At 35.9% G+C, this 23,511-nt stretch overlaps 1 pseudogene; it reads right to left on the minus strand.

The window, feature by feature from the left end:
• Positions 1-3,080: 3,080 nt before the first annotated feature.
• LOC110218564 (cyclin-dependent kinase 2-interacting protein pseudogene) lies at positions 3,081-3,620 on the minus strand (annotated as a pseudogene).
• Positions 3,621-23,511: the final 19,891 nt, after the last annotated feature.

A 23,511-nucleotide genomic window follows, 5' to 3' on the forward strand; every position in this document is an offset into this window, starting at 1 on the left:
ATGCTGGTCACGGTGGATAAATTTTACATGTGGTTCTCACCAAAGTTGTCCATTTTCTCCCAAAAGTCTGAATGACAAGGTCAGAAGAAGAAAAACATAAAATGAAAAGAACATTCTCACTTAGAGATTGCGCCTCCCTTATGCCATTCAGTAAGATCTACCTCATTGCATATGAGAGCTTGCTGTGACCCTGGATAAGGAGACAAAATAAATCACTTCCACATGCCAGAATCATCAGAAGTTTCTCTGCCAGCCTGTGTCTCTCCATGAATCATCTCTTAGGGCTCAGAGTAAAACAATTCAAGGAAATAAACAGAATAAGCTGGGGCACAGGCTACAATCGTCTTTTACAATCAAAATTTCTAAACATTTATTGTCAAGGTTTGCACTCAGCTAAATTTTTTTTTTAATTCAGGAAGCCCATTTCTTCTCTTACTTCATCTGTTTTACATCTATACCTGTCATAACCATAGCCTAGTAGAAATCAGGATAAATTTGACCATGAGTGGACCAGGTTCAAAGAATAAACAATACCAGAGGAAAAGTGAACAGAGACCTAGCAGCCAGTAGAAGAAACCAGAGATTTAGGGTTAAACTTCTAAGTTCAGTTAATTCTCCACAAGGAAGTCTTTTTAGAGTCTCTGGTTCAATATGCTGTCAATGGACACACTTCACGAGAAGTTTGTTTTATAGCAATGTTATAAAGTAGTAGAAAAAAAGTAGCTTGCTTGGATCTCTCCTTTGGCCCCATGACACTCTAACTTGTGGTCAGGAAATAAACATTAATTAAGCACCTACTATGCTCAGGCACTATGCTAAGCACTGCAGATACACGAGGCAAAAGATAGTTTCTGCCTTCAAGGAACTCATGAGTGTCCTTATCAGCTTATATGACACATTCCCCTGAGCAAAACAAGCTTTTTGATATCAGAATCTGTATCTTTGTATCTGCAAAGCTTCAAATGACATATTAAACATTTTTATTTGTCTGGACCTATGATTTCACTGATGTGGTGAACTAATGCAAATTGACAAATTGACAACTTTTAAGCACCTGAGAATTATAGAAATTTGCCTTTCTGAAGCACTGAAAGGTAAATCAACTTGCTTATGGTCAACATACTTTCTATGCTTCAAAGGGAGAACTTGAATTCATGTCTTACTGACTTCCTGAATTCTTATATTTCACATGGTAGATATTTTATAAATTCTTATTGAATTGAATCAAAAAAAAATGGAGAAGGATCTGAGAAATGCAATGTAAACATCCTAATCTTGAAGAAGTATTACATGAAGATTAGAGACTAGTAGTACAGCTTTGGGTATGGGTGACAGGTGAAAAGATGCACAGATATACAGAATAAGATAGCAACTGCCATATTGAATTAAGGGTACATGGTCAGAGCAGAACTAATAGCAAGAAGAATTTTTCAACTACAGGCCAGAACTCTATCCACTGCACTAACTAGCTGCTTTTGTTATTCTGTGTATTACTCTTTTTTAGTGCAGATGGATACTTTTGTATGTATGTTTCTCCATTCATACCTATCTGTTCTAGAGATGCCATTTTCTTTCCCTCAATTGGACACAACACAAAAATGAAGCTTGCTTTTATTATTATTATTGAACATTTCAAGATAGCAAATACAAACTTATTCAATGATTTTTAAAGTAAATGGATCATTTTTTATGTTAAAAAAACAAGTTTTCTTGCAGAAAATTACATTTTCCAAGTAAGAAAATTATTACCTCACTACTTTTTCCTTCCTCTTTTCCCCTTTTTTTAAAAATTTATTGCTTTTAAAACAAAGCAGCATTTATATAGTTATCTCTGCCCCCACTTCCCATTTGTAATAAAAACAGTTAAGCAAGTGAAACTGATACACTTCCACAACCCAAAACCCCATCGACCTACGAAAAAAACATGTTTCATCAGTCTTCTGATTAATATTAGTTATTTACTTTAACCTGAACTTTTTTTGGTATTTTTCTTTCCATGAAACATGTCTCTTGATTTTGTTTTCTTCACTCTGCATAGGTTCATATGCATCTTCCCTAGTTTCTATTTCTTCCACAAAAAGTGCCCACATGGGGCTTTCCCTCACCTCAATCCCTCTTTGACCTCGTTTTGTTTCATGTTTTATGGTAGACAGACAGATGAGTCAAAGGGTTCAAATACTTTAGTGACTTTTCTTGAAAAGTTTCAAATTGTTGTAATAGCTCTACCATGAATATGTATTAAGTACTCCTGTCTTAAACAGCACTGCTGGCTTGTTTTTTGTTTGTTTCTTTGCCAATTTAATGTGAGGTGAAATCAGTATTATTCAATGTTCCTTTCTCTTAGTGATTTCCTGTAGCATTTTGTTTCTTAATTGCATTTCTTAATTCTGAAGTTCATTTGTTCCTGTCTTTTGAACACTTAGCGAGGAAATGGTTCTCAGTCTCATATTTCTGTATCCGTTTCCTATAGCAGATTTTATTCTGTTATCTGATTAAACTACGTTTCCCAATCTAGTTTCTTTTGGTTTTGTTTGCACACATGCATTTTAATTTTACACCTCTATCCTTTGGTTTATAATTCTCCTACTTATAACTGTGAAACCTCCTTTCATTCTCCTGATCTCACCCCATTGTGTGGGTGTTATTTTTTTTTAAACACTAAGTTGAGATTCCATTTGTAGAAATAAATGCTGATCTAAACATTTTCTGCCAAACATATGATCAGTTTTCCTAGTAGCTTTTGTCAAATTAAGCAGGGTGATGGTTTTAAAAGTAGGTAGTAAATGGATGACTAACATCAACTTTAAAAGTTACTACCAGAGTGGGTTAATTGAAGCAACTCATTCTGCAAGTGAAAAAAGAAGTAGAGCTGTAACCCTAGAAGGAATTGTATGAGGCAGCAATGGGCCTATATCCTAAGACCTGGAAAGAAAGGTTCATTCTGGTTTTGGGAGTGTGGACTTAATGAAATGGTTTTGGAAAAATTATAACGCTCGATGTCCAGTTTCAAGTAGCATGCTTTCCACATCAAGCCTGCTGTTCTCAATGTAGGACTGGTACAACCACATAGATAAGTAGCTTCAAATGAGGTCCTGGTTTGTAGCATGGGCAAGCTCTTCCATAATGATGCATTTAAAGAATATTTCCTTCTTGTACATTTCTGAAAGCTTCTGAGAAACTTCAAAGAAGTAGGTAGTGGGCCATTTATGGAAAAGAAGTGTTTGATAATTTCCATTTCCAAGATGGTAATTTTCTAGGTTACAAATTCTTTTAGTGGTTGATGTTAGCTTTTCCATTTTCACCTGTACCTTAGCCAAGTTTTCCAAGGTATCATGAAGTTCCTTGTACAACATCTCAAATTCCTCATTATGTTTTGGATGTACCTTTTGAGAATGAAAGGCAGAAGCAATGCTGTTGCATTCTACTTCTACCTTGTCTTCAGTAAGTGCACTGATTTTGATGTTTCCTATTGTGTGTGCAACAGAAAACCCCATATTGTTGAGAGTCTCCCATTTCGATAATAATTTGTGCCAATCTGCAGCATTGTCCTTAATTTTTCTTGTGCTGACAGATAAGACAGTTCTTTTGGTAGTAACCATGCCAGAGTTCTTCACATCCATGACTTCAGCTCCCAAGATCCTTTTTCATTCCTTTTAATGGAGAAGAGGATGAACCCAAGACCTTGGAACAGGTAGCATTCAAATGGTCCTAGCTTTGAACATGAGAAGTGTAGTGAGACATGTATGATACCTGATATGATACCTTTTATCTTCTTTCACTCTGATAATTAAAAAGGCAAGGTCCCAAGATTATTATTGTTGAATACCAAATGGGCTTGAAAGTCTGAAAAATAAATAATCTTAATGCAGAACAAAATTAAAGAATTGAGTTCAAAGCAAGAAAATATTAAAGGATTGTTCACCTGGCTGATAAATTAACTTTCCTAATCACATAGATAGTTGGCAAAAAAAGAGTTAGTTCATTGACAACATTACTTAACCAAGGATTGTAAGCAAATACCTCGGGATGAATTAACTGAACTTGCAATCAGATACCACACACTTTAAATCAAGGAATGTGGTGATGTCTTGAACAGAACACTTATGATTGAATAGGAATCCTGAGGATGTTATATGAAGAGGCTTTGAAAGAGCCAATGATGTCTGATAGAAGACAATGATCACAGGACTATGAATTTGAAATAAAAGTATAATGATATTACCCTCCCATATGAACCCTTGAGGAAATTTTTATAAAGATAGATGGCACAGGTTGAGTGAGAAAGTCTTTAGAAAAGTGACTCTGGCTCTTGATAAAGACAAGAAGGAAGTGAAAGGCTATCTATTACAAGAGGTCTCTGGAAGTGGATGTTTTTACAAAGTGAATCTTGAAGTCAATATGTACCATAACTAAAGCTGAGTATGGGATGTCTGAAAAATAGAGGTATATGCTCTCATCAGTCTTAAGGATATTCTATTATCTGGTTAGAAAAATGTTTTTAAGCAGCATTATTCTTTATGAAAGTTGATAGACCTTTACTGTATTGTGATGGGACAATACTTAACAAAGTGAAAATAATCTACCTGGTTCCTTAGTCCTCAATCCAACTCACATGTAATTGTAGCATTTCAGTTATATAGCTAGGCCAATTCATGTCCCTCACTTGGTGAAAGCTGTGAACCTTCCTTTCTGATAAAATGACACAGATCATAACTCTCTTACCTTGCTCTGGATTTCAAAGTTCACTTAGGACAATCATAAATAGTGTCTGAAGCTTAACAGACAGAGAAGAAATGAACTGGTTTGTCTCTTATGCTATTAGCTAGATGCCATGTACATGTCCATATAATTGCTAACTCTGACATATATGAAGGTAAAGAAAAGAGAAATTGTGGATATAATTCTCTGTATAATTCCAGACAAAGGATATGCTTAGAAAAGGATGTGCTGCCTTTTGACCCCAAGAATTCATTCAAGAAATCATGTTGGCAGTGGCCTAGGGAAAGTGTTATATCCAAATGGAATGACCTCAGCTTTGGATAAACATCTGCATTGATCTATCTTTCTGACTTTCTATCTTCTGTTCTATTTATCTATCAGCAACGGTTTTAATAGATCAGTATAAAGACATTTTTCTATTTCAGTTGTAACAATGTTAACATGATCTTCTTAGATAGATGACTCAGAACAGTCTTCAGACAGAAATGCATTATAATTCAAGCTGACAACCAGAACTAAACTGAGAATAAGAAGATTAAAAACACAGCCAGTAGACTACATGAATTTAACAAGGCAATATTAGGGGTGGGGAACCTGTGGCCTCGAGGCCACATGTGATGCTTTAGGTCTTCAAGTATGGCCCTTTGACTGACTCCAACTTCACAGAGTAAATCCCCTTAATAAAAGGATTTGTTCTGTAAAACTTAGACTTAGTCAAAAGGCCACACCCAAGGACCTGGAAGGCCATACACAGCCTCAAGGCTGCAGGTTCTCCACCCTTGGTTTAGACCATAAGTGGGCAATTCAAATCACCGATGCCACTGAGTAACATCTGATAGGGTTAGGTTATACACTGGGAAAAAAAAAAGGAAACTGGACTTAGACATCAGGATGCCTACATTTTAATCCTGGCTCTGCTACCAACTATTTCAGTGTGGCCTTACTCAAGTCATTTCATAGAATCCCTACATTTGAAGGGACTTCACGTAGTTTTCTAACTTTATGTGCAGCTGAACAAGAATCCAGTTAACAACATTCCTAATAAGAGTCATCCAAGATCTACTTGACGAGTTATAGTGATTGGGTTAATGTGCTACTTCCATTCTGTATTGGACCTGAATTTGAATCCTAGCTTGGCTATTTACTCTCTACTCTCTACGACATTCAAAAAAAAATAACCTTACCTCTCTAGGCTCATTTTCCCTACATCTAAGATAAGAGGGTTGTATTAAATCAACAATTCTTAAAGCATTGTCTGGGGACTTCTATATCCCTGAGACCCTTTAAGAGGGCCTGCAAGGTCAAACTATTTTCTAATAATACTGTGATGTTTTGATTTCTAATACAGTTAATATTGATGAATGTAACCCACATAAACAAAAGGGTTTTTTTGTGAGTGAGAAATTTTTAAGAGTATAGAATGTTCCTGAAACCAAAAAGTTTGGGAACTACTGGCTAAAATCCATTTTAACTTCAAATCTGTTTTATTCTTTCAAAACTATTTCCAGAGGCCTATTATCATAGAGAGACTTTCACTTCCTTCTTGTCCTTGTCCTTGAGTGGCTCCACTCTCTAAGTCTCATTTTCCTTATCTATAAAGTGAGTAGATTAGAAAAGGAGATCTGAGACATTTGTTTTTTTTTAATCTGAGATTGTACAAGTTTAAGTGACAAATATTTGTATCATTTGTCCATTCTCCAAGGTAAATATCCATTTCTTCCTTCCTTCCTATGTCTTTTCTAAGTTACTACTGTTATGAATAAAATTCAACAAAAGTAAATGGAAGAACGTTTTCTCTAAGCAGGGTAACATTTTATTAACAGGGCACTACATACCAATAGAATGAGTCAATAGATTGCCACAGTTTAGCCAAAGACCCTGAGATGGGAACTCAGTTCCTTCTTATAAGATTAGAATAAAAAACAGGAAAAAATAGGTGGGGAAATAATGGAATTAGTTATAGGGTCAGTGTCATCATGAAGGAGAGGACGACATGATTGTTTACATAGCTGAGGCATGGAAAACAATATGAATGATTGGATGTTGGGAATGAGGGACTTGCAACAACTCCCTCCTTCTCTCCTATGACTTGGAAGTGTTCATTGTTTGAGTCCACATGCAAGGTTAAAAGATAGTGAGACAGACTTCTTTAGATGGGAAACCAGACATCATTGAAGGATAGCTTCAATAGTGTAAAAGTATTAAATGGTCTAATACCTTTACACCATACTCCCTGATGCGCACTGGCATTCCTCAGTATAGCAGATTACCTTGAGGCAAAAATGTAACAGTGGTTAGCAAGAGAACTGGATTTTTAAACTTAACCCATGACAGGCAAGCTGAATTCCTGAACTAAGTTCAAAGAACCATGACTTAAGCAGTTACAGGACAAAATCCATCAATCAACTAAAAAATGATACAGAGTCAATATAATCTCTTTCTCCAGTTCTTGTTTTCTTCCATTAATAGATATAGAGCAAAAAGCTACCCCCCCCAAATAAAGAAAATATTGGTCACAACCAATTTAGAATCCTTCCAAGGATTCACAGATAGTTCATTGTCAAGGAAAATTTTAACATAGTCATTCATTTTTAAATGCCCCAAACTATATATGATTATATTACATGGGGTAGAAAATGCATTTGACAAAGTATATCATGCATTTATGATTAAAAAGGACAAAATTTAAACACAAACACCCTATTTTAATGATTAAAAGCATATATCTAAAACTAAAAGCAAACATCATTTGTGGTGAAGAAATACACCATGAAAATATCTCATCCCAAATTAATGTAAAAACAAGAGGCCCAAATTTCAGAGTTGATTCAAAGACAGGAGCTAGGTGTGGATAAGTCCTTAATCAGTTTGCGAATATTAAAGTATTAAGGTATTTTCATCATCAGATAAAGACAGATGATTCTACATAAGAAATCACTCCTGACTGGTTGAAAAATTCAGGCACATGATTTGTTCCATATTCAATGCAGTAAAAGCATTCAGAACCTCACATTTAAGCAACAGGCAAGTGTAATGGTTGAGTAGCTAGAGCCAAGCCTCTCAAAAGGAACTGTAAGCTTATCCAGGAAATCCATGTGACACGAGAAGTGACACCAGTGACCAGAGGTAAGTAGCAATATTTCCAGAACAACGTTAGGAGTTGAGATACATACCAAAGGCAAACTAAGGAAAGGAATTACCCTGCCCCCCTCGACCTCCTGGCTAAGACTTCACAAGTACAATGACTCTCAGAGACCAACATAGAGAAGCTATATATATATATAAAGACAACTTCATGAAGACTCCATCATTATGGAGAAAGGTAGCAGTCAGCTTACCCTTTGATCACATGTATTTTCTAAGAATAAATCCATGAGGACCTCATGTGTGCAAAGGGAAAATATGCTCCTGGGTTAGGGGAATGTTTCTGTAACTGTCCTGGTTATACCTAAATAGCGTTTAAAAGACCAATTAACAGAGGCAGCTAGGTGGCACAGTGGACAGAGCACTGGCCCTGAAGTCAGGAGGACCTGAGTTCAAATCTGGCCTCAGACCAGACACTTGACACTTACTAGCTGTGTGACCCCGGGCAAGTCACTTAATGCCAATTGCCTAAAAATAAAAATAAATAAAAGACTAATTAACTCTGTATGAGGCTAATAATCAATGAAGAATGTACTTGTTGAGTACTCCTGAGTAATAATACTGGAAACCCAGTGCCTTTAGTGTTACATCTAGAAACTTGAGCAGAGAGTCAGCTTTTCTCTGGGAACACCCTGGACAATGTCAGTACAAATTGGGGGCTTAGTTCAGAGGGGGTGCTACAACTATAATACTTCTCAATGACCACAGGAGTAAGGTAAGGGTCCTCCCTTTCCCCCTATTTGATATAGTTCTAGAAATGGCATCAATATTAGTAAGATGAGAGAAAGAACTTAAAAGCATAAACACACACAACCAAAAGGGAAATAAAATGTCCCTTTTGTTGATGGAATGATTTTATTTAGAAAATTTCCAAGGAACCAATGAATAAATTAATTGAGATAATGAAGAGCTTAAATAAAAGAATAGCATGCAAAACAAATCCAAAAAAAAAATCAAGATTTCTGATGGCAAAAATAAAATACAGGAGGAAATCCTAGAAAGTCCCATTCAAAAATATTAACAAAATGTTAACATATCTACATTATCTGGGACAGAAAAGATGACCATATATAGGCATACAGAAAGAGATACAAAGTGATTGGTGCATTAGCAGTTGGGAGAAGTATCAGGAAAGACTTTAACTAGCAGGTGAATCTCAAAGTAGAGGTAAAAACTGATGAATTTTAGGCATAGAGATAATCAGTGCAAAGGTCTGGAGAAGGAAAATGGAATGTTTTTTACTTGGCTAACTGAAATCATTCTTGAAATTTTAAAACAACAATTTCCTCCTTTAGACAAATTGAAAAGTACTTGATCTTCGATCTTATTGTCTACTATTTTTTGGTTTATGTTACCTTTAATATTCAGGTCAAATATGCACTATAGGGGTCTGGGAGAAATCACACAACTGAGTTACTTGGTCCACTACAAATTTATACTATCCACTTCTGAGACTTGAGCTCATATCCATAAGATTTATAAAGAAGACGAAAAAGAAAAATGATAAATGTTGGAGTGTTTGTGGGAATGTGTTGTTGCTCTTTTGATCTATCTGTGAATGGTTACAACCATTTTGGAAGGCAATAGAGATTTATTCACAAAATGTTACTGATCAACCCATTCCCTTTTATCTATTTACATATTATAATATCAATGTTATAAAAATAAACAATTATGATGACTTTTAAAACTGCTGAAGAACAAAATAAGCAGAATTAGCAGAAGTTTATATAATGACAACATGTTAAAGATAAATAACTTTGAAAGTTGTAAGAACAATGATCAATGCAGTGACCATCGATGGTTTCAAAGGACTGATAATAGTGAAACATATTTTCTACCTCCTGGCAGACAGGATTTAGTGTGCAGAATAAATCAAATAAATTTCTGTATACAGCCCATGGAGGAATTTATTTTGCTTAACTGTGCATATTGTTATAAGCATTTTTTTTCTCACTGAGGTAGGGGATGGGAAAGAAAGAAAATAGATTTCTGTTCCTTTAAAAAATTTCCAGAATACCCCTCTAAACATGAAATCTTTCTTTTAGCAATTAACTAAAACTGTCCTCATCACAAAATGTGTGAAATATTCCCTGCTTGTAGCCCCACTCAAATAGACATTGAGCCTTTTTTTTTTTTGCAGTTTTCCCCAGTAAATAAAAACTTAAAATTTAGTTATACTGTCATTGGGTTTAAAACAACCATGGAGGGCAGCTAGGTGGTGCAGTGGACAGAGCACCGGACCTGGATTCAGGAGTACCTGAGTTCAAATCCGGCCTCAGACACCTAACACTCACTAGCTGTGTGACCCCTTGCAAGTCACTTAACCCCATTGCCCAACCAAAAAAAAAAAAAGACAACCATGGAAAACAAACAAATAAACCTAAAATCAGTAGTACTATAGATATGGCCTGGATCTCAGAATTTAACAGGTTTAATCTGATGGATCTGCTTCTGGCCTAGTGAGAATTCTTTCAAAATCAAAAAGCAGTTAAGTGACCTCCACAACGAATTTCTACATTATAAAAAATGTAAAGAGACAGACACTAAGCGAGTGTTTGTATGAAGGGATAATGGAAAATTTTAACATATTTTAAAGGAAGGTAGTTTGGCATGGTGGGTAGAGTGAGGGCTGGCTTCCCAGCAATAAAAACCAGGTTCAGATCCTCACTAGTACATATAGCTGTGTGACAATAGGAAAATCACTTAAATTTTTGTGGCTTCAGCTGACCAAACTATAAGTTGGAAATATCATGTGTAATGAAAGTCCACAATACCCTTTCTGACTGTCATGTCATAATGTTGATGCAAATTGCATTTTCCAACCACTCAAATTTCCAGTTCTGTTGTAAATGAAGCTTTGAGGTAAGCTACCAAAATTGATTTTTAAAACTTTACATTTCTCTGTTATTAAATTTTATTTTATTAGAACTGTTTTTCAATTATAGTCCACTGAGATATTTTTGAATACTTATTCTGACATTCTTCTTGAGATTATATAGATATACGTATGTGGAGAGACAGACAGATAGATTATTCCAAACTTTCCATCATTACCAGATTGTTAATATCACAAGGGAATATTGATATAATAATAACAGCCAATATTTATATAGCATTGTAAAGTTACAAAGATCTTTACAAACATTTTCTGATTTTCTCCTCACAACAATGCTGGATAGTAGGTGTTATTATTATACTAATTTTACACATGAAAGAAGTGAGGTAAAGTTTGAGTGATTTGCCCAGGCTCAAACAATGAAGTGTCTGAGGTTTTATTCGAACACAAGTCTTCCTTACTTGAGGCCCAATACCGTATTCATTATGTCACATAGCTTCTGTTTCAGATAGATTGATAGATAACTAGATGGATAGAGATATTTATAGAAATACATTTTTATCTAGATTGAATCATAACTAGCTAGATAGCTATATGTATATATGCCTGTATGTGTGTATACATACATACATATATATACATATATGTATGCATACATATGTATACACACACACACATATATATGTACATATATATGTGTGTGTGTATATATATATATATATATATATATATATATATATATATGAATGTATACACACATCCAGTATGCATGAGTATGTAAAATAAAATTCATGATTTCCAGAAGTTCTAATATTTGGATAGTTGGGGGGAGGGACTAATTAATTTCTTGGAAAGTAGCCTATGTAGACACAGCATAAAGAATAATTGCAAACTCCATTGATCATTTGTTAGGACTAAGTTCAGACAATGTAAGAATTAGGGATTTGGACCTAGGTATCAGGATGTCCCAAAAGAAAAGGAAAGGAGAAAAGGATAGTAAACAGAATAAATAGGAGAGAGAAGGATCCTTAACAACAAGTAGGGCCAGAATGTTGTGGCAATGGAACTAGAGCCTGAAAAGAAGGTAGTTTCTTAGGCATCATAGAATATGAAGCAAGAAAGAACTTTTGAGATCAAGAAATCATCTTATTCAACCTATTTATTCTACAGATAATGGCACTGAAGCCCACAAAATGGAAGTGATTTGACCAAGTTACATGGGAACCACGAAAAATAGTTGAAATATAAATCCAGGACCAACAACCAGAGTACCGGGGAGTTCTATTTGAAGAACTTCTTCAGCCAATGCAGGTCAGCACCTTTTCTGCAATTTACTTTCTTAAAGAGTTGTCCATGGTACTGAACGATTGTTAGGCAGGAAGGCAGCCAATAAACCTTTATTGAGGGTGTACTATTTGCCAGGAGCTGTTCTAACAGCTGGAGATAAAAAGAAAGGTCCAAGACAACTCCTGATCTCAAGGAGCTCAAAGTCTAATGGAGGAGAAAACATTCAAATAACTGTTCAAACAAACTATATACCAAATCAATTTGAATTTGTCCAGGGTCATGCAGTTAGCATGTTACAAAGGAAGGAATTGAATGGGGATCTTCCTGAGCCCCACAATAGTTTTTCTGTTCATTTATCACATTGATTCTCTTTTTCTAATAAGTCTAAATGATAATAGTGATTTTTCCACCAGAAAATTTCAGAAGCGTACCTTCAGCTGTTTCTTTCCCTTGTCTCTATTCACAGGCAATCAGAAATCAGCTATTAGATTTTGTCTGCTGTGTTGTGTAATGATGTTGTTTTTAGATAATTCCCTAGCATAAAAATTCTAGTTTTATATCTACTCAGTCCCAATGCAGACCAGTGTGTTATTGGAGATAATTTATTTTGGTTTCACCTAATACAGATTATTGATTTTCATCAACTAGAGATAAAAAGGAAACCAAAAATGTTGGGGGTAAAAAAGATATAGTCAATGTGAAAGTTTTTATTTAATCTAACATCATAACAATTTAGAATGAATTCCATTTTTTAAAACTTCTAGATGTCTCAACAGTGGGGAACTTAGGGAGAAGTAGGACAACACTGACCACAGTACTGTTGAAATAGGAAGAGATCTTTTGCAGAGATACGTATGGTAAGCAATCCAGTGACTTCCCATCATTGAATCAAATGATAATGTACTTCATGTTCTATCATATCTAAGGCACCAACAGGTCCTTGGTCTAGTGGGATTTTGAGCAATTTTCATAAATAGTTTTGACCATTTAGCTCAATAGATAATTATTAAGTGAATTGTAGTACAGTTGATTATTATGAGGTATAATTCAGTAAAGGGTTCTACAGCAAGACTGGTCCATTATAACCTCCAAAAGATAATATTTCATTCTCTCACCCTACTTGAGAAATGAGCAACATAAAAATACCAAAGCAATTGTAATTTATGCTACTAATTGTCAGAGTGATATTATTTAATCAACACAAGCATTACCCATTGACCACTGTTTCTTGAGGAATATAAAAGTGAGGGGTGAAAAATAAGAAGAAAATAATTAAAGAACATGTTTACAAGGCAGTTTGTTTATGCATTTCTCATCATGTTTTCTTTTATGATTTCCACAAATAAAAATCACATTTTATTCAGTTCATAATTTTTACAAATCATTAAATGTGACTATAAATTCAGTCACTTCAATTAAAGGTCAGGTATGGGATGGCAATGTATTTCATTTTTTCATATTAAAAAGTATTATTTCATTCACAGGTTTCTTTATAGGTCTACATAGTCAAGAGAAGTCCACTAAGAGAAAAAAGATCTTTGTGATTGATATTCAGGCATTATCACTATTCTGTGAGCAATATTCTGACACAGAGTAAAGAATACTAGACCAGGAGACTAAATGCATGGGCAGATTTTTCAGCAGCGACTAGCCTTGCAACCTTGGACAACTCACATAATCTATTGGTGCCTCAATTAAATCTATCAGAAAAGTAGAGAAGATCATAACTACATAGCTGAAAAGACTGCAGAGTCTATGTAGTCTAAGCTTCATATTTTATGAATGAGAAAACTAAGGGTGGAAAGGTTAAGTGGTTTCCCCAAGGATATACAGAGAAGCCTCAGAGGCAAGACTTGAGCCCAGGTCTCCTGACTCAAGAGCCTGTATCCTTTCCCCTGTAACATGTTTTCACTCAATAACACTGATGGTGATGAGGATAATGATAATGATGTGAATACCCAAGAATATCAGGGTATAGGGTGGTGTCACCTGGAATGAATTCATGTACTCAAACCATCTTCTAGTCAAGTGGCAAAGTTTATTGTGACACTTTTAGAAGTGGGCAAAGTTCTTAGGGAACCTGCAAATTAATGACAATGAAGCTAATGATTATATGCAAAAAGGAATAGGGGAAGGAATGCCAAGTTTGTTAATTAGGTGATCTGGATTCTTCAAAGGAATATGCAAGAAATCCAGGTGTCTTTGGAACAGGCAGCAGTGATCTGGGCTTCTGGAATGGATGGGAAAATTCAAGGAGTCAACAGAGGTAGTATTTTTGAGGGGACAAGATAGTTCTGTTTATACAAAGGTTTTCCAGAGGCATGGTCCTTGGGGATCTGGTGCCAGGGAAAGAGTCCTTGGGCCAGCACCCCCCTGTGTCTGTACTGATAGCGTTTAACTAAGGAATTACAGAATCAGGTATGCATTTGCCTGCAACAAGAAAATAATTTTCTCACAGGGGCCTTGCTGGGATGCTGGGTTGCTTTCAGAGATATGGTCTTTGCCTTTTGGGGTCCAGGTCCCATTACCCCATCAGTAATGGTACCTGTCCAGTAAAATTCATAGACTTGGAATGATCTAATGAGATAATTTAGGTCATCAAAATATTTTATAAATTGTAAAGCATTTTGCAAAGGTAAGGGCAATATTTTCCAGTGTTTGATAAGTAAACATGGAAGCATCCCATATTGACATTTTAACTGATTAAAAAATTAGATAAACTATTTTTCAGTAATTAAAAGCATTAGAAGACAAAACATTTTCTTAGGCAATCATATTTGTGAACAAGGGGCCTACCTTCCTTATCACTACCTGGAGTATTTGCTGACTAATTTCCATGAATGAATTTGTTGTTGTTCAGTCTTTTTTTCAGTAGTGTCTGACTCTTTGTGACCCCATTTGGGGTTTTCTTGGCAAAGATACTACAGTGTTTCCTCATTTCTTTCTCCAGCTCATTTTACAGAAGAGGAAACTAAGGCAAATAGGGTTAAGTGAATTGCCCAGGGTCATAAGCTAGTTAGTCTCTGAGGTCAAATTTGACTCAGAAAGATGAATATTCCTGATTCTAGGCCCAGCATGATATCCTCTGTGCTATCAACACCCCCCCCCAATGGATATATGAGCTTAATAGCATCTACCTGTACACACACACACACACACACACACACACACACACACACACACTGATCTTATGGCAGCCCAACCCTTGCAGTTATCATTTGGTTAAGCAATCATTATGGAAAAGGAATCAGGTATCTCCATCAACTGACACTTGTAGGGCAGGCAAACCAGCCTAGCTGATATTGCAAGGTACCCTAAGGGAAATAAAGGAGGTAGCATGTGCTAGGCAAGTCAAAGTACCACCACTCCCTTGAGCAATATCTCAACTTCAGTCTCCTGACAGGGATTGCCCAGGACCTTGAGCCCAAAAGCCATAAGAGTAGCCATGCTTCTAACCCAGTTCCTACAGTCATCATCCTGGGAAGCAAATTCTGAGGAGATGCTGCCTAGCAACTGCTCCTGCCTTGCTTCAGCTACAAGTACTGAAGACCCAGAAAAGAAAGCTCTTAGAACCAAATTTCTTGGCACTGTCAAGTGGTTTAATGTGAAAAATGTTGTGATTTTGCCAAAGGAAATGACATTAGAGAAGAAGCATTATCATCTGATTATTTTGCTACAACCTAAAGACCATGAAATCTTTCCATTTGACTTGCTGCTGAAATCTTCCATATGAACTCCTTGGGAGCAGTGACTGTCTTTCTTTTCTGTTAGTGTCTCCAGTGTTTGGCACAAGGCTTTGCACATAATAAACGCTAAATAATAAGGCTTCATGTAATCCTTAATTCACTCATTCGGTCATTCATAATTTGACCCTGGGCCAAGACTGATGAAACCTTGCTAGACGAATCAGACAGGACAGAGACTGATTTTTTTTTTGCTTTGGTTTGTTCTGGGAAGAATTTGCCAGTGGGAAAATGAACCCACTGGATGGTAAAGAAAAACAAAGATACATAAGACTTGGCTGAGACATAGTCCTTGCCCTCGTTAAGCTGCTAATGCAAAATTGTGCACGACAAGTACATTAGAGAGGTTCGAAACACACAGTTAGGTGGTATCTGAAGTGGTAAGTCATTCATGCCTCCTATATGGAAAAAACACATCAGTCAGTGCTTAGCACAATGCCTAGCACACAGTATGTACTTATTAAATATGAAATGATTGAAAGATTGATTGAATCAAAGAAACCTGATCAGGTGTCCCATGAATTTTATTTATATATATATAAAATTAATGGGATATATATGTGTGTGCGTATGTATATGTATGCATGAATATACATGCATATATACATATACGCATACATATATTTCTAGGAATGTATTCACTAGCTGAAATATGTCATGTATGACATATAGTATGTGCTTATATTTCACATACACATATATCATATGGATATATTTATATGGATATATGTTACATTTATATTACATAGATAGAAAGACAGATAGATAGATAATAGGTATTCATGATAGAGCTATGATTCCACTGGTATGGTTGTTTTAGGTTAGGACAACTGGAGATAACTATAGATGCAGCAGCAGATGTTGACCTTTTTAAGCTAAGTTCTTTCTCAGGTCTCGGTTTGTCTGAGGCAACAGTAACACCTATTCAGTAATTTAAAGCTAAGTGTGAAATGAGGCAAAAGATGGCCTAGTTTGCCTACTCAAAAAAAAATTGATCTGGGAGGGGAAGATCCTCAGGGTTTCTGGACAGATCAGATACAATTGCTATTTACACTCACTCTGAGCCATCAAAACCTGAACAATGACCAAGTCAGGTTTGAGCTGGGGTCTATTATTGACCAATCAGTAAGAGCCAGAGTGATCTGTGTTTAAAGCATGGTCAAGTAGCTCCATTTGAATCCCAATGGGCTTTACTGAAGCCTGGTTTACTACACAGGAAAAAAGTTAATTGTCCCTGTTTTTTTTTAATGATAAAATACATAATTAGGGGAGAGAAAAAAATCTAGCCCCCAAACCCCAAGATATTTTGTGAGGGTTAGGGCAGGTTCGGGCAGAGAACCCACACGTAAAAGCATGATTCCCCATGTGGGCAGAGGGAGGGAAGGGAAGGAAGGAAGGAAGGAAGGAAGGAAGGAAGGAAGGAAGGAAGGAAGGAAGGAAGGAAGGAAGGAAGGAAGGAAGGAAGGAAGGAAGGAAGGAAGGGAGGGAGGGAGGAAGGAAGGAAAGAAGGAAGGGAGGGAGGGAGGAGCATTGTCCAACTGGAACTGGCCAGTTGGGTCCCCTAATGGGGCTGCTTCTACTATTCATAGATTGTTATTTGTCCCTCCTTTGCATTTATTATAGAGCTATGATTTCACTAGTATAGTGAACTTTCAGCACAGAAGCTTTCCCAATTAAGATTATTAAATATTCTGCAACTTAAAAATACAGATGTTGAGAATTACCTCGAACACTCTGAGGGTCATTAATTTGCCTGGGGTCATACAACCAGTATGTGACAAAAGCCCAGTTTGAACCCTGTTTGTTTGTTTTGTTTTCTGACCATAAGGCAGGCTCCATGTCCATTACAGCACACTGCCTCTCTTCTATAACTTTTAAACATGTAAATTAAAGTTGTTATTGCCACTTGGCAATGAAAACACAGGGAATATTTCCTTGGTGATATATCTTTTTCGATAGTTCTCCTGATTTCCCAAAAGGAGGACATGTTTAGGCAGCCATTCTCCAATTAACTTAAAGATATAATTGGAAATTGAGGGGAATGGCTGAACAAGTTGTGGTATATGATTGTGATGGAATACTGCTGTGCTACAAGAAATGATGCACTGAATAATTTTAAAAAACACAGAAAGATTTGCATGAAATAATGAAGAGCAAAATGGGCAGAGTTAAGGGAACATTACATACGGTAACAGCAATATTGTTTTAAGAATGACTTTAAATGATTAAGTTGTTTTGTCTATTATAAATACCCAAATTAACTATAAAGGACCTGTGAAGAAAAATGCTATCTGCATCCAAAGGAAGACCTGATAAATAGAAGTATGTGTAGTACGGTGTTATTCTGTGTGAAATGGTGGCCTTCTCTAGTGCAGGGTGGGGAGGGACACAATTCAAAACTTAAAATGTAAACAACAAATATTTTCATTTAATTTTTTAAAAATCAAATAATTATATGGAGAGTTGATATAAGGCAGCTCTGTGGCATGGTGGAGCAGGTGTTGGACTTGTAATCCAGTAGATCTGTGGCAGATTCTTGCCTGAGACACATATTAGCTTTATATTGAGCAAGTCACTAGAGCCCTTTAAGTTGGTTTGTTTATTTGTTTTCATCTGCAAAGGGGGATAATAATATCAGAGTTGTTGAAAAGATCAAAAGCAAAACTTTGCAAATCCTAAAGTGCTTTAGAAATGCTAGGTATCACTATTATCATTATCAATATCATCATCTCACAGTTGTTGTTGTAGCTGATAAATTTTGGTAATGGTAGGTAAAACCTCACCAACAGGAAATACCATCAGGCTAGCTTTGTTTCTTCTCATGGATACACAAAGAGAGGGAGAGAGAGAGAGAGAGAGAGAGAGAGAGAGAGAGAGAGAGAGAGAGAGAGAGAATAGAGATATACAGATATGCATGTATATGTTTATACAAAGGTACATATTTATACATATATAAAGAATATATGTATATTTGAACTGTATGTGTGTATACACACACAAAGAGCAGAACTTTTCTGTGTGTATGATTATAGTGCCCCTATGGTACTCTTTCCATTTAAACCCATAAAGACTATTTTTTTTCTTTTATAAGCTACCAAATGTGTGAAGAATAAATTGCAGTTATATTCTCTTTCTTTGGGCAAACTGAAGAAACAATTAGTATTAAGTGGTAAGACTCTATTTCCCTGGGCCAGATTTCAAGGGCTGTCACTCAAGCCCTGGCCAACTTAATGCAATTTCAGTAAGATTCTTTTCTAAGAATGACTTTCATTTCCAGACACTTGGATTCCTGCAAAGAGTGAATGGCTCCAGAAATGCCCACAACTATCCTTTGAAATAATCTATGCAGTATAATAAAAACCAAATGGTTGTGATAGTGAGTCACAATAGATATTATTATTACTATTAATAAGAAACAAATGGAATCTTTTTCATCTGTTAATTGGAATCTTCTTTTATCTCCATTGTACAGTTTTAGAGAAAATTCCCTTTTCTTATAGGTCTAACACTTGAAGTTCTTAAATAACTCATAAATGGCTATTGACTGAATAGTAGAATAGTATAGCCCTCCTGGGGCTATTTCTTCAACTTGCTTGTTAAATACCCAAACACTGGTTACTACCTTGGGTTTTAGGAGCAATCCTGTGGCGTGATACTTATAATGCTATATACAGCTCTGGAGCTCCTACTGGAGAACTTCTTGTTAATCATCAGCCAGTAGACTTAATTAGTTCTGATCAAAAGCCTTTGTTCAAATGGCATAGCAAGAACAATTAATACAACACAGTCTCCCCAAAATCCTTAGGCGTGATGACAAATACAAAATACACAGAAAAAGATAGCTAAAACTTGAAATATAGTGCCAATGAGGCATCTGTTTTGGGTACACGTAGGAGAAAGGATACTTTGTTCTGTGAAAATATTGCCTAATTATGATCTTTATATAGTCCTTCTTAGGTGTAGCTCTCTGTTAGGCAGGTCACTCAAGATTAGCCCCTTTATGGAATTCATAGCTGACATTTCTTCCTAATATAAAGGATGACTCATGCTTGAGGATGTTGACATGCTCTTCTGATGCTGAACATCTTCCTTCCACTGCTCCATTTTCTCTATGGCATTTGATGTTGATGCTGTTTCCTCTACTTGAATAGTTCTCCCTCTCCTTTTCTGCCTGGATATGTGGATAAAGTCTTACTCATCTTTTAAAGACCAACATAAATGACAGCCACTTTATTTATAAAACTTTTCTTGAGTTCCAACAGCAGGAAAAGACTTTCCCTCCTGAAACTCTCACGCCACTTTTCTTCTTTTTCTCTACTTACTTATAAAATCGTATGAGATTCTTATCCCTGTGCTTATTTTATCACTCTAGTAAACTTTAGGTTTCACGAGAGTGAGTAGCATGTCTTGCTCAAACCCAGTACCTCCTGTATCTCCAAGCAGAAAGCTCAAGACAGTAATTTTTATTGTTGTTTTTGGAATCAACAGGTCTGAGGTTTTTCCTGTTCTTTTGCCATCTTCATCTTCTTTAGATATGTTGTAGTCTAAATGACTTGAGAAGGCTACCCATAGCAAATGCCTCCACTCCCTTTCCTCACAATCTCTTCTTAACTCTATAGTCTGGCTACTGATGTCATAAATACACTGAAACTGCTCTCTCTAAAGTTATTAACATTTTATCAATGGCCAAATCTAATAACCTTTTCATTATCATCCTTCTTGACCTGTCTGTAGTCTTTGACACTGTTGATCAACCCCTTCTCCTTGATACTCTCTTCTCTCTCACTTTTCATGACATTACTGTCTCTTTTTTATACCCCTACTTATCTTCTCTACTGAAAATTCATTCAGGTTATGCCTGCTTACTGTGGGCATCTAAGACAGTTCTGCCATGGGCCCTTTTCCACTTTGCATCTATGCTATTTCATTTGGTGATCTCATCATCTCTAATGAATTTGATTACCATGTTTATGGTGATCATTCTCAAATCTATTTATTCAACCTTATCCCTTCCACTTCTCTTCAGTGTCAATTCTACAACTGTCTATTAACCATCTACAACTAGATGTCCTTTGGACATCTTAAACTCCACATGTCTATAACTCAACTCATTTTCTTTCTCTCAAACCCTCCCCATTCTACATTTCCATAGAACTTTCAAAGGCACTATCATCTCCCCAGTTACTCAGACTTATAACCCAACTGTGATTCCAGATTCTTTTTTCACTCTTATTGTCCCTATCCAATCAGATACCAAATCTTGTCATTTGTACCTTCATAACATCTCATATATTCTTGCACATGCCCCATTCTCTCCTCTGACACTACCACCACCCTGGTGCAAGCCCTTATCACCTCACATTTGGACAATTGTCATAGCCCTCTGGTTGTTCTGCTTGCCACAAGACTCTTCCCATTCCAGTTTATCCTCCACTTAGCTGTCAAAGTAATTTCCTTAAGCATAGAATTGACCATGTCATCCTTCTACTCAACAAACTCCAGTGATTTCCTATCACCTACCCGATTAACTATAAAACTGTCTGTTTGACTTTCAAAGTCCTTCTCACCTTCTCGCCTACTTTCCCAGTACTTCTTACCTACTACCACCTACTCTGTAATCCAATAACTCTGGCCTTCTTGTTGTTCCCTGAGGAAAGCACTCCATTTTGAACTCTGGGCATTTTTGCTGGCTTTCTCCCATACATGGAATGTTCTCCCTCTTCATCTCTGGTTTCCCTGGCTTCCTTCAATTACCAGCAAAAATCCTACCTTCTACAGGAAGGTTTTACTGCTTCCCCTTTATTCTAGGACCTTTCCTCTGTTATCTATTCCCAGTTTATACTATATAGCTTGTTTATGTATACTCATTTTCATATTGTCTCCCCAATAATTTGTGAGATCCTCAAGAACAGGTAATGACTTTTGACTTTCTTTGTATTTCCAGTGTTTAGCCCAGTGCTTGGCACACAGTAGGTAATTAAGAAATATTTATAGACTGACTGATTCAATACTCTCACAATTCTGTCACCTTCACCCAGCATGGATTTCCTGTGTGTGTCCCTGATGCAAACTACTTTTTTTTTTTCTCTCTTTGTTCTCCTTGGTTACATTTCTATGTCCTTTGTAACCATTTTGTGGGACAAAAGTTTAAGGTACAAGTGTGGTACTTTCTCTATTTAGGTAGGAAAACAGGTTGTAAAATTTTTTTGCAAATCTTTTCTATGAATCTTCTTTTTGAGGTCCTCTTCCATTTTCATTTCACTTTGCTTTGTTGGAGTTGTGCTTTGGTAGCACTTTCACTAAATTACTTTTTTCTCTCCGCTCTTTCCCTGTGCTTGATGAGACAATACTGTCCTTCATCATAACCTTTTACTGATGAGTTTATATTCTAATCTGATGTTTCCATGGATTAGCAGCCATCTCTCTACATTGGGCAAGTAAGTCAAATGTTTGATTTTAAAAGAGAAAGTTTATCTGGTCTCTATCAATCTTATTGTAACAATTAATTTATCCAGTATTATATTATGGAAAAAAAATATACCAGTATTAATGTCATTTCTATTGTCCATTTCCCATTTAAGAAAGAAAATCAATAACTTGTTAAAATAGTTTAAAGTTCAGTTATAATTATATGACATATGTTTTTAATTGCTATTCTTATTTATTGTAAATTCTGATCTGAGCTTTGACAATTAGATGATTGATCAGCAAAACCATATATGGTATTTACAACATCAGTTACATTGAAAGAAAGAATTTTTTTTTAATTTGGATGGAAAATTTGAAGATTTTTGCCTCTCTCTTTCACTTTAAACCATACCACACAGATTTCTGCCTATGCTATCTATATCTGCTTCCTCTTCTCTTTTTTTTTTCATAACCAGAGCCTGCTCTGCTCCAAAATATAATTGTTTTCCAATATGGAGCTACTACCTTATCTCCATTCTTTCATTCTGAGGGAGCAACACCATCTTTCTCAGAATCTCCCAAGACACTCATGCTGGCCTCATAGATAGCTTTGATAGAAGATGTATCTGTTTCCTGTAGAATAGACCCATTTCTCTTTAATGTGGCAAGAAAATGATTCCCAAGGCTTGATTTCTCAAGGGAAATGTGATTTTCTATTCACATGGGATGTAAAAGGCTCAGTACATGAGGAGTCAGCACTCCTCAAACTTGATAGAATTTCCAACTGCCCTGCAAGTCAACAAACATTTATGAGTTAATGTTGAATTAAAGATTAATTACAAAGCAGAGAAGGGTACATCCACTTCAATCAATACTATATTCTTATTGAATCACTTTATTTTCTGTTTGAATACACTAGTTATTGAAAGTCATATTGACAAGGCCAAGAGTTTTTCTTTGAATTCCAATCATGAATATGAAACTTTGGAGTGGCCTTAGTTAGGCCTAGATCAGAACACTTCTTTCTCATCATTCACAGAAGACTATTTCACTTACCCAGCCATAGGCCCTATTGAACAAAGCTTTTTCTTTGGATTTATATATACTGGTTTGGGAGGAAATGCAAATACTCAATACAATGAATCCACTGGGAACTAAACTTCATTTAATAGCAGGTAAAAAAAAAGTTTAGACCTAAGAGTAGAGACAGTGCATCATAGGTAATTTCTTCTGAATCTTCTTAAGTGTATCTAGTTCACCTATGTATTATTATTGACAATTATAAATTTTGAAAATTATGAAGATAAGTTTTCTAGGATGTATTTGTTTTTGCAGATATCAAAACATGTGAAGCTATTTTCACATTAGAAA

The sequence above is a fragment of the Phascolarctos cinereus genome, unplaced genomic scaffold (genome assembly GCF_003287225.1).
Source record: "Phascolarctos cinereus isolate Bilbo 61053 unplaced genomic scaffold, phaCin_HiC Scaffold_2;HRSCAF=192, whole genome shotgun sequence".
Taxonomy (NCBI): Eukaryota; Metazoa; Chordata; class Mammalia; order Diprotodontia; family Phascolarctidae; genus Phascolarctos; species Phascolarctos cinereus.